This window comes from Epinephelus fuscoguttatus, linkage group LG17, assembly GCF_011397635.1.
Source record: "Epinephelus fuscoguttatus linkage group LG17, E.fuscoguttatus.final_Chr_v1".
Classification (NCBI taxonomy): Eukaryota; Metazoa; Chordata; class Actinopteri; order Perciformes; family Serranidae; genus Epinephelus; species Epinephelus fuscoguttatus.
In genome coordinates, this window is record NC_064768.1 from 41,107,392 (window position 1) to 41,117,428 (window position 10,037).

Consider the following 10,037-nt stretch of genomic DNA (forward strand, 5'->3'; position numbering starts at 1 on the left):
AGCAGCATGTGAGAGTAGATTTGAAATGTGTTGGCTGAGTGTTGTGTGAAGTGTGTCGTGGGGCAAGATGGGAAAACTCTCCATCAGGACAAACACATTTTTGTTTCCGTAACCATAACCATAACCGTTCTACTGTTTCAAAGTCTCGACACCATGGTTGAAGTTTAACAGGATTTTATGGAACCTTTTATCCATGACAAAGACGAGATGCTGACGAGCTAAAAATAGATCCTGATGATAAAAACTAAGACGAAATCTTTGTTTCATTTTTGTTGATGAGACGAGACGTGATGAAAATGTTAGTGGTGGACTGTCAGACATTGAAAACCTAATAAAATGGGTAAACTCCAGTAAATAGTCTGCACCAGGATGTTTCAGTAGCCAGCAGAAACACTCACACCAGAGCCGCTCCGTATTTTATTGCAAATGTACTCGACAAAGAATCAGAAGTGTTTTGCAAAACTTCTTCAGAGGTACATTTTATACATATACATTAGCATAAACAGGTTACGGGATACACGTGACCTTTATCACAGACAGATTTTATCGTCAGCAGATGGATTATTATTGGTATTACTATTGAAAATCACATATCTGCATCATAAAGTCCTGTGGTTGGTTCGTTTTTGTTCACACCACAAACAAACCGCATCAGAGTCCGTTTGGAAGCAGACTGAGACCGGTTGGTTCGGTTGTTTGGTCCACATCAGGGTTTGATTGACAGCTTTCACACCAGTCCGAACAAACCGCACTAACCGCACAAACACACCTGAGTCCGTTTTAACAGAACCGAACAGGTGAGGTGTGAAAGCACCTTAACGTCCAGGCCGCTGTGGGTCAGCAGTGCTAACACTACAGTCACACAGCACGCCTCATTTTTCACACTGTCCCATCCGTGTCATCCACACATGTCACACCACCCTCCTGACCCCGTCAGCTCCCCCGGTCGGGGCCAGTGTTGATGTTATTTTACGTCCCCAGCAGCTGCAGCGTAGTTTCCTGAGCATCTTGGTGCTTTTGTCCACACTCCAACCTGCGCAGCGAGAAACTTCCAGTCGCAGTGAAGATTTATGAAACTCTCGCTGTCGGGGGCGAGCGTCCTGTGAAGCAGGCGAAGGGTTTGTTCTTTAAACAATAACATCCAGAGGCAGAGCATCAGCTGCACTGGTCTGAGAGGAAGGAGCTCTGCAGAACCACGACGCACTGCTTTATACTCACATTCACAAATACCTGTGTTTTCCTGCTTCAACATTCTGAAAGATTTTGTATCTTGTAATGTTCTTAGTTTTTATACTGTTGGAAATAAAACTCTTCTATCTGCAGTAACTACTGTTCGCTCTGAGGAAGACGTGCTCAACATGGTCGCTTAAAACACTTTCAGCAAAAGCAGCAATACTGTGACGGAAAATAACAGATTAAAGTGATGTAGTTAAAATTTGTCGAGTTTAATGTCGAGGTCAGATGAACAGTAAAGTCATGGGCCGTTAAACCAAAGCAATGAGCTGAAAGACACTCAGATGCCTCCAAAGACGTCAAAGTTGGTGATTAGTGTCTGTGGTTTTGTCACTATGAATGACGCCTTTCACACGACTCATAATCATTTGATCCTGTGTTACTATAAAGACACGGATTAGTGCAGCTCAAAGTAAAAGTAATAATGTAGAAGCACCTGGTCAACCCATCCTCACTGTGACCTCGTCACATGTCCACGTTTGGTCATGGACTTTCCACGTCCGCATATGACGTCCAAGGTACCCTGGTGCGTTGGTGTGGTCTGGGATGCCGTGTCTATCTTACGGGACGTGAACGACGCTCTCTCAGGTGAAGGTCGGTGTTTGTTGGACCCATCCACCACCACTCCCGCCTTCTCCACTTGGACTTTCGTCGCCTTAGCTTCCGTCCTTGTCCTGCTGCGTTTCTCCCTGACGCTGCCGGGCGTCGTTAACCTATAACGGCAACCGGCCGCATACCATGCTGACGTTAATGGACGTCTTTTTTGATGGTTTCTGACTTTGCAAGTCACCGCCCGAGCGCCGGATTTTGACGACGTCAGAGCTCCACACTCACACCTACAGACAATTTAGAGTCTTTGGACTGTGGGAGGAAACCGGAGCGCCTGGAGGAAACCCACGCTGACACGGGGAGAACATGCAAACTCCACACAGAGGGGCTCCCCCACCTCAGGGTTTGAACCAGGAACCCTCTTGCTGTGAGGCAACAACACAAACCACTGCACCACCGTGCCACCCATTTTTCTCCCGAACAGTGTGTATTAAAGCCGAATGTGTGATCTGGTTCGTTAACAACGTGGCCAGTATTTGACCCATCCTGAATACTCCTCTGGTGTGAACGGGTCTGAACAGATAAGACGTCTTTTAAGTCATGTTCTTGGCAAAGTTCTTGTAACGAGCGTCCTCGAAGGACCAGCTGTGATCACAGCGCACTGACCTGACAGAGCGGCACCCTGCGACCACACCTCCGACTACGAGGATGCGGGCAGCAGCGGCCCGAGCGCTGACACTCTTTGTAGTTTATTATCATCTGTTGATCATGGCGTTTGAATACAGGCTTCACACTGAGCGCGATACTTCCACCAACACTGAGAAGACTTTGTTAATCCCATTAATCTGTGTGTGCTTTCTCTACCTCCTCTTTCTCCTCTGCTGTCCAGACTCCCACCCACCTTGGCCCGTGTTCACTCTCTCCTTCTCAAGTTTTGTCTCCCTCCATGTTTCTCTCTCCCCCTCATATTCTGGACAGTTTAACACATGCCAGACCTCTTCTGAAATGTGTATGAGGGGAAAAGAGAGACAGTGATGAAAGACTGGTTTAAACATGTGCAAGAAACAGCTGTTGGCACATGTGCTTCTTGCATATATATTTTCTATTTGGGTTTTCAATATTACGGTTTCAGAGGAATGGCCTCAGTTTATTTAATTGTCAGCTGTGACCATTGTGGGGTTTGTTTTGGATCGCTTTGGAATTAATGTCTAGTCACGATTTGTTTGGGAACGCTAAAAGGAACAATTGTTTATATTTTATCTGCGCGTCAGCTCCAAAAGAGTATGATAAATACTTCACATGACCCAGGACACAGGCAAGAACTCTGTTGAATAATCAACCAGAGCTGTATTCAGCACCACTTTAGTCAAGTCTTCGAGTCGAAGGGGTCCAAGTCGAGTTCAAACAGGCTTGAGACAGACGAGACGGAGACCAAAAAATCCCAATACTGTCCAAATATCCTTCACACTGCTATCAGTAGACAGAGAGAGAAAAGCCAGCTGGACTCGGGCGAGGATGGCACACGTCCAAGTTAAAACACAAGACCAAGACAGGTCCAAGTCAAAACATAGAAGAGTCTCAGAGAGGACCAGTGTGTCGGATTTAGGCGGACATAGGTTACCTTTGACATTTATATCTATATAGGGAGCAGGTCCTCATCTACGGTGATCGCCGTGTTGCACTGCCATGTCTCTTCACACCATCTCTGACTCACCTGGAGTCTCATTTATAAACACTGCGTACGCATAAAACGATGCTTGAAAGAGGCGTACGCCACTTCCTACGCAAAAGTTGTAATCTATTAAAACAGACTTGATGGGAGAAACCTTGACCCATGCTTACCAACATTTTGCAGATGGTGAAGTGAAGCCTGATTGTAGAAATTATCCAGTATCATTTGGCGCACGCCAGTTTTGGCTTTTGTCCATACGTTCATTTTTAATATGGATCCTACGTGTCGTTTTATAAATGAGACCCCTGGTGTGATTGTTTTGGATATAAAGAGACCTGAGTCCTGCACCTGATCGGGCACCTGACAGGTAACCTGCAAAAAGCTGTGTAACAAGCATATGTATATATAAATGAATGGGCAGCAGGTGAGAACAAAAATGTATTTTTCATTTTTCAAAATAAAACGCAGTAAAAAACTGTGTGTGTAACATCTCAACATCTAAATCACTGTTATCAAGCTACAGTTGCTTTTATTTTGAAAGCCAGTGACACAAGTGTAACCTTTGACCCCGTGGTCACATTGGTCACCGACGTGGAGGACTCCAGCCGTGACACTTTGCAGCCCGAGGATGAGGTGGCAGCCTACATGGAGTTGGGATCCTTTGGAGGTTTGATGGTGGTGGAAGGAGCATGCTAACATGTTTCCTAACCTGGCAGTGATTGAATGTTTTCACCATCCAGTCAAAGAGACGTCCAATTCAAGAACGGAGAACCAGCTTCATGTGAGGGACTGGAGCCTGGGGGGGTTTGATCATGGGGGCAGCTTTGATTTAGACATGATGACGGGTAACAGGTCGGTTCTGGTGCTGAGCTTTACGGTGATGAGCAGTGCGGGTTTTCAAAAATGGACGCATGCAGGACTTTGGAAGAGATCTTTGCAGACGATTCTGCTTACGCTCAGAATGTCTTAAATAATGACCACTGAAGGAATTCTCACTCTGAGAACTTTCAGCTGGTTGCAATGTGCAGTCTTCACCACTAGATGTCGCTAAATCTCTCTAAGCCTTACACACTGGACCTTTAACATTCAGACATGAATGAACACTCTCTAAGAGAAAGCAAATACGTCCCAAATTGTTTCCTTCAGCATTTCACGTCACCACCTGAGTAGAAAGTTTATGATCTTATTGTCTTTAAAGGAAACAGATAGCCCACTGTATTAGCAGTACTCTGGATCTATATATCTCCACACAGACTTGGATTTCATGCAGGACTCCAGCCTCGTAGACTCCCCAAGATGCCCAAGTGGGGGTTCGTCTGTCAACAACCTCTTCACTAAAAGCCTTTGGTTTAGTCTCTCTGTCAGCCCATTCTGTCTGCGTGTTGCTGTTCCTCTTTTCTTCTGCTGCACTTTATTTCCTGAACGTTCTGCTGAGATCAGATCTATTCATTAGGTGCACCTTAACCATACGAGAAAGGGACAGGGGGAAACGGAGGAAATGTCCTCTTCCATGCAGTCTGGTTATTTGTGGTTGCGTGGAACGTTGACTGAAGCTCCGGAGCAGGAGATTTAATGAAGGACTGGTGCGGTGTCAGGAGCCAGCGGTTGGAAAAAGCCAGCAGGGCAATGACAGCATGTGGCACTTTGGCAGCCGAGGAGACTGGATCAGTAGTGGTAAAACGTCCTGATGGGTGGAAAACAAAACCCTGGAAAATTGCACAGTGACTGAGGAACACACTGAGCTGAGTGAAGGATGGTGGAGCAATTAGATCTCTGGAAGAGGGAAGACCCTGGAAATCCCCAGGAAAACAAAAACAGCAGAGACGAATCTAAAGGAAAATGTGTGTGACATAGTTGTCTGTGACTATTTCACAGTTCAGCGCAATAACACTCATTTTATACTCAACCGCAACACGATCCTTCCTGAAGACAATAAAGTTCTGTTCTTTTTCATTTGTATAGTTTAAATACGACCAACCTTCATATCAACATCTCGATCCTTCAGCTCCTGTCAGTCGACTGTGAGGGTCAGTAGATCAACCTGGTCGCTGCAAACACTCACAACACACATCTGGTGCTTCTAAACAAACACTGAAGGACAATGAAGCTGTTTCCTTTAGAGAATCTACTGAAAGGTTTGTGTTTCATCGAGCACAGCTACACCTGCATGGCTATCAGCGTTTGATAATCAAGGTAAGACTGGGAGTTAAAGTTCACACAAACATACAAACTTGTAGGTAAATACTGAGGTGATGTGCCTTCTCATTACTCTTACCCGCCTCTCTCTTATCATAAGGCAGGATTTATGCCTCTGTGTTGGATCCACACAACACTGGGCCTAATGTTGCTCTCTTCTCTGAACTGCTGTCAAATAATCCAGAGCGCTGCTGCTCCCATTTTAGTTTCTTCACACTGTCTTCATCAGGTTCAGGACTCACTTTAAGATACGTGTTCTCACGTACAGAGCCCGTCATGATCAGGCGCCGCCTCAGGGGCCGGTATCTGCTCTGTGTTTTACTTTATTTCTAAATACGCCGCTGGTGAGTTTCAAAGCTTTAAGGGGCCACACATGTGCTGCGTCTTTAACGGTGTATTGTCCGTGGGACAGATGTGACGCTCTGACAGCTCTGCACTAACATGATCAACTCCTCCTCCATATTTATCACTGATTGAGGGACTGATAGCTGTGATAGGTTGGTCCTCGTCACAACATGTGGTGCACGCTGCTGTGCTCAAAAAGTTTAACTCAGTTTATCGCAACTGTTGAACCCTAAAATATAGACACTGGGGAGCGTGTGCCTCTCGCTCTGGTGTCGCTCTGGTGTCTGAGCGCGCCTGCTGTGCGTCCATATTAAATACGATGGATTACAGGGTGCAAAAAGTGCGGCATGTGCACGGCCCCTGGTGGTTGCTAACAAGTGGCTAAATGAGACAACAGTACATCATCACATTGAGCACGGCTTTACAGCCTTGTTGCTGTGGCAACATTGAAGTCATGTGACCATGGTGTGGTTTGTTTATTGCCTAACGTTAGCTTTTTACCTCTGGCGTGCGGGTGCAGATAATGACGGGGAACAGGTCGGTTCTGGTGCTGAGCTTTACCTGTTAGGGCGGGTGCAAGTTTTCAAAAAGGAACCCGTGCATACATATCGTCTCAAATCAATCGCAGGCCCCGGAATCACATCAAATCGAAATTGAGGCATAGCAGACATTGTAATATCAGCAAATATCACATCATAATGAAACGAGTGAGTTAGCTCTCTGATGCAGCAGCACTGACAACGGAGCGGTAGGGCCGAGGGGAAGTGTTGGGGTTGGTCCTCAGCGTCTGAGTGTTCCTGGTGTGAAGTCACTTTGTGTTTGTGCACCTTCATTTCTCGGTCCAGGCAGCCAAGTCGCTCGTACCACAAGTTGAGGTGGATCTGAGCCCAGCAGCTAAAGCTCTAAATGGGTAAAACAGCTGTCAGTCACAGTCCCCTGCCAGTTTATTGGAGGGCTTGTGGTTTCCTGTTTCGTCATTCTTCGTCTCTTTCAGCCACAATCTGCAGAATCTGAACAACTTCCTGAGCACAATTCCTTGGCCCCTGATCCCACTTTCCACCGTCACGCCGTGGTATTAGACTTACAAAGGTTACCATCACATCATTACACACGTTTAGGCAGCGCTGAACAAATAACGATCTGAATTACTTCTGACTGCTCCCTCTCAGTTTCTATGGTGAATTATATTTGGATTCATTTTTCTCTCCCACAAAAAGACAATGTGATTCATGACCTGCCTCAAAAGATTTTAACATCCCTGATCTTCCAGTTATGATAATTATTTGAATAAACATGTAGAAGTTGTAGATTTTTCACAGATGGCCGTTTTTAATATTTCCCAGATGAAACGCCTGGAAACTTCCCAAAGTGTCTGTAAAATCTGTGAGAAATCCAGTACAGGAACATCCATGGTCAGAGCTTTTCCCAAAAGTGCCTGAGTCACTGAGGAAAAACTGAGACTCTGCTTCAAAACACTTGTTTCAATATCTCTCCTCTCAGCTTCAGCTCTCATGAACGATCACGTTCCTCACCCTCGCAGCTCAGATTCATCAGGTTTGTTAAAGCATTCACAGAAAGAATCCCGCCTCGGAGCGCAGCACTTATCAACACCGCCGCAGTGCTGTAAATCTCACTAAATCGTTGGGTTAGGAAAGCAAAGCAGGCCCTCCAGTCGAATGTGGAAAAGTCTTCAGCTGGCTGTGTTGATCTTGGCATGGCGGGCTGTAATGACAACATGACCCTTCCTGCTGAAGGAAAGCTGCTCCCTCAGGGGTCAAGGTACGAGGTTCATCCAAGATCAGGCGTGACGCTGGCCAGATGCATTCCACAACACCCGGCTTTTTATCCTCCTCTCAGCGAAAACACAAACCTGGATCATCATTCAGAGGGAAATATAAGAGCAGGCTTCATCAGGGTTAATGCTGACAGCTAGTTCAGATTGATTTTAGTCCTGAGACGAAAATGTTTATTATAGTCACATTTTTATCCTTCACAGTTTTACTCAATGAAATTTCAAAACACTTTAGTCACGATGTTTTCTATATGTTTTTCTCTTTAAACTGACCCACTGATCATCATCTGAAAAGCTCAACATGTCTCTATTTATGCTCTCAACAAATAACTAATGTGAGCCAACTAGGATTTGTCCCCAGGTTCATTGTAAACTCTGACTTATCCATGTGACTGTTAAGAAGCAGAAACATAACTTGTTTCTTCATGTGCAACATGTTAGTCTGGAGGTTTAAACTGGTGTCCTCTCACAGAGTTGGTGATTCAAACTAAACTTTCATCTGAGTTCAGACTGTTTACTTACAGCACAGCTACACTCACAGATAACTGAGCCTCCTACCTGCCTGTCAAACACCATCAACCCACAAACCTTCTCCAGTCTGGACTGAGTGGAGTCCTGCGGGGTGAAGCTGTGAAGGCTGCGAGCGGAGCTAGCTGCTAACTGCAACTAACAAACTCCACAAATCCATTCAGCAGCTCCACCATCCACAGTCAGACACACACGGCTGATTATTTACTGCTGAGTTACAGCTCACAACTCGCACCAACCCAAACATCCTGGTGCAGACTATTTACTGGGGTTTACCAGCCTGTGGCTCATCAGGCATCTGAAGATCATTACAAGAACAATGTCCGATAGTCCACCACTGATATTTTTGTCACGTCTCGTCAATGAACATGAAACACAGATTCTGTCTTAGTTCTTACTATCAAGATCTATTTTTAGCTCGTCATCGTCTGGTTTTCGTCATGGAAAAAAGGTTGTCGATGAAAAACTTTTGTCATAGTTTTGGAAATGAACACCAGTCTCCATCTGGAGGACCAAACCAGCATTTCTCACCAGCTACTATAATGCCCCCCTTTAGCTTTACTTCCTGTTTAACAGTTAAAGTTCTTAAACAGAGGATGGGGGTGTGTTTAATAGTCTGATGTGACCACTGCAACATGATCGCAGCTAAAGTAGTTTGGAAAAAAGCAATATGGCACTTTGATGAATTCACAGTTTATTGGAGCACAAATGAGACAATTAGCACAACATGATGACTCTTTCTCTCTTTCTTCCCTCGTTCTCTTCCTTCTCGTCTCCTCCTGCCGCAGCTGTCGGATGTTGTAATGACAAGATGCCGTTTGGCTGCTGCCGGTCGCAGTCCACCAAAGGAAGGATAGATATGTTGCGGAGGTCCACTATTTGAAATGCAGTTACAGGATGTTTTAGAGATGCGCTGTCCTCCGGCATCGGCTGCTCTCGCCTCAGCTCTTGCACCAGCACCACCCTGCTGCAGTGATTCTTCTTATTTTTCCTGACAGGACTTCTGAAAGCTAACACACCTGATTAACTGATGAATCTGTCAATCAGAGTCATAAATTTGATTGACAGATTCATCAGCCAATGGTGACGTTCGTTGACCTGCGACATCAGGGGAGTCTCAAAATTCACCACACAGATTTCTCTCACAGATGTAGAGAGGTTCACAAATGAGAAGCAGTTTGTAAATGCACATTCAGCAATTCACATGATCTGTGAATTTATATTCCAAGTGTGCCTCAAAATAATATTTGCGAAACAGATCGTGTGCATTTCCGAATTTATATTACAAGTTTGCATAAACATTATATTTGTGAAACAGATCGTGTGCATTAGTGAGTCCGAAATACAACTGTGAACCAGAGCGTGTGCATTCGTAAAAAACCCTGCGTGAGTTCATTCATTATGAGACAGATCTGACCCCATATTGTTGATCATCACATGGATGTTGACCTCAAGTCATCATTGCTTTATCCTTTAGCAACTGATGAGTAGAAAGCAATAACTAGCTAGTTAGCATGCTAGGTAGTTAAAATGTTGTTGATTCGATGGTCTGAACCTGAATCTTCATGTGACAGAATAAAGCAATGATGAATTGAGGTCAACATCCATGTGATGGTGTCAAGACAACGTCATATAAGCTAGCTAGCATGCAGACAGGGGACAGACCAGAACACACTGGAGGGATTATAGATCTCATCTGGTCTGGGAACACCTCGGGGTCCT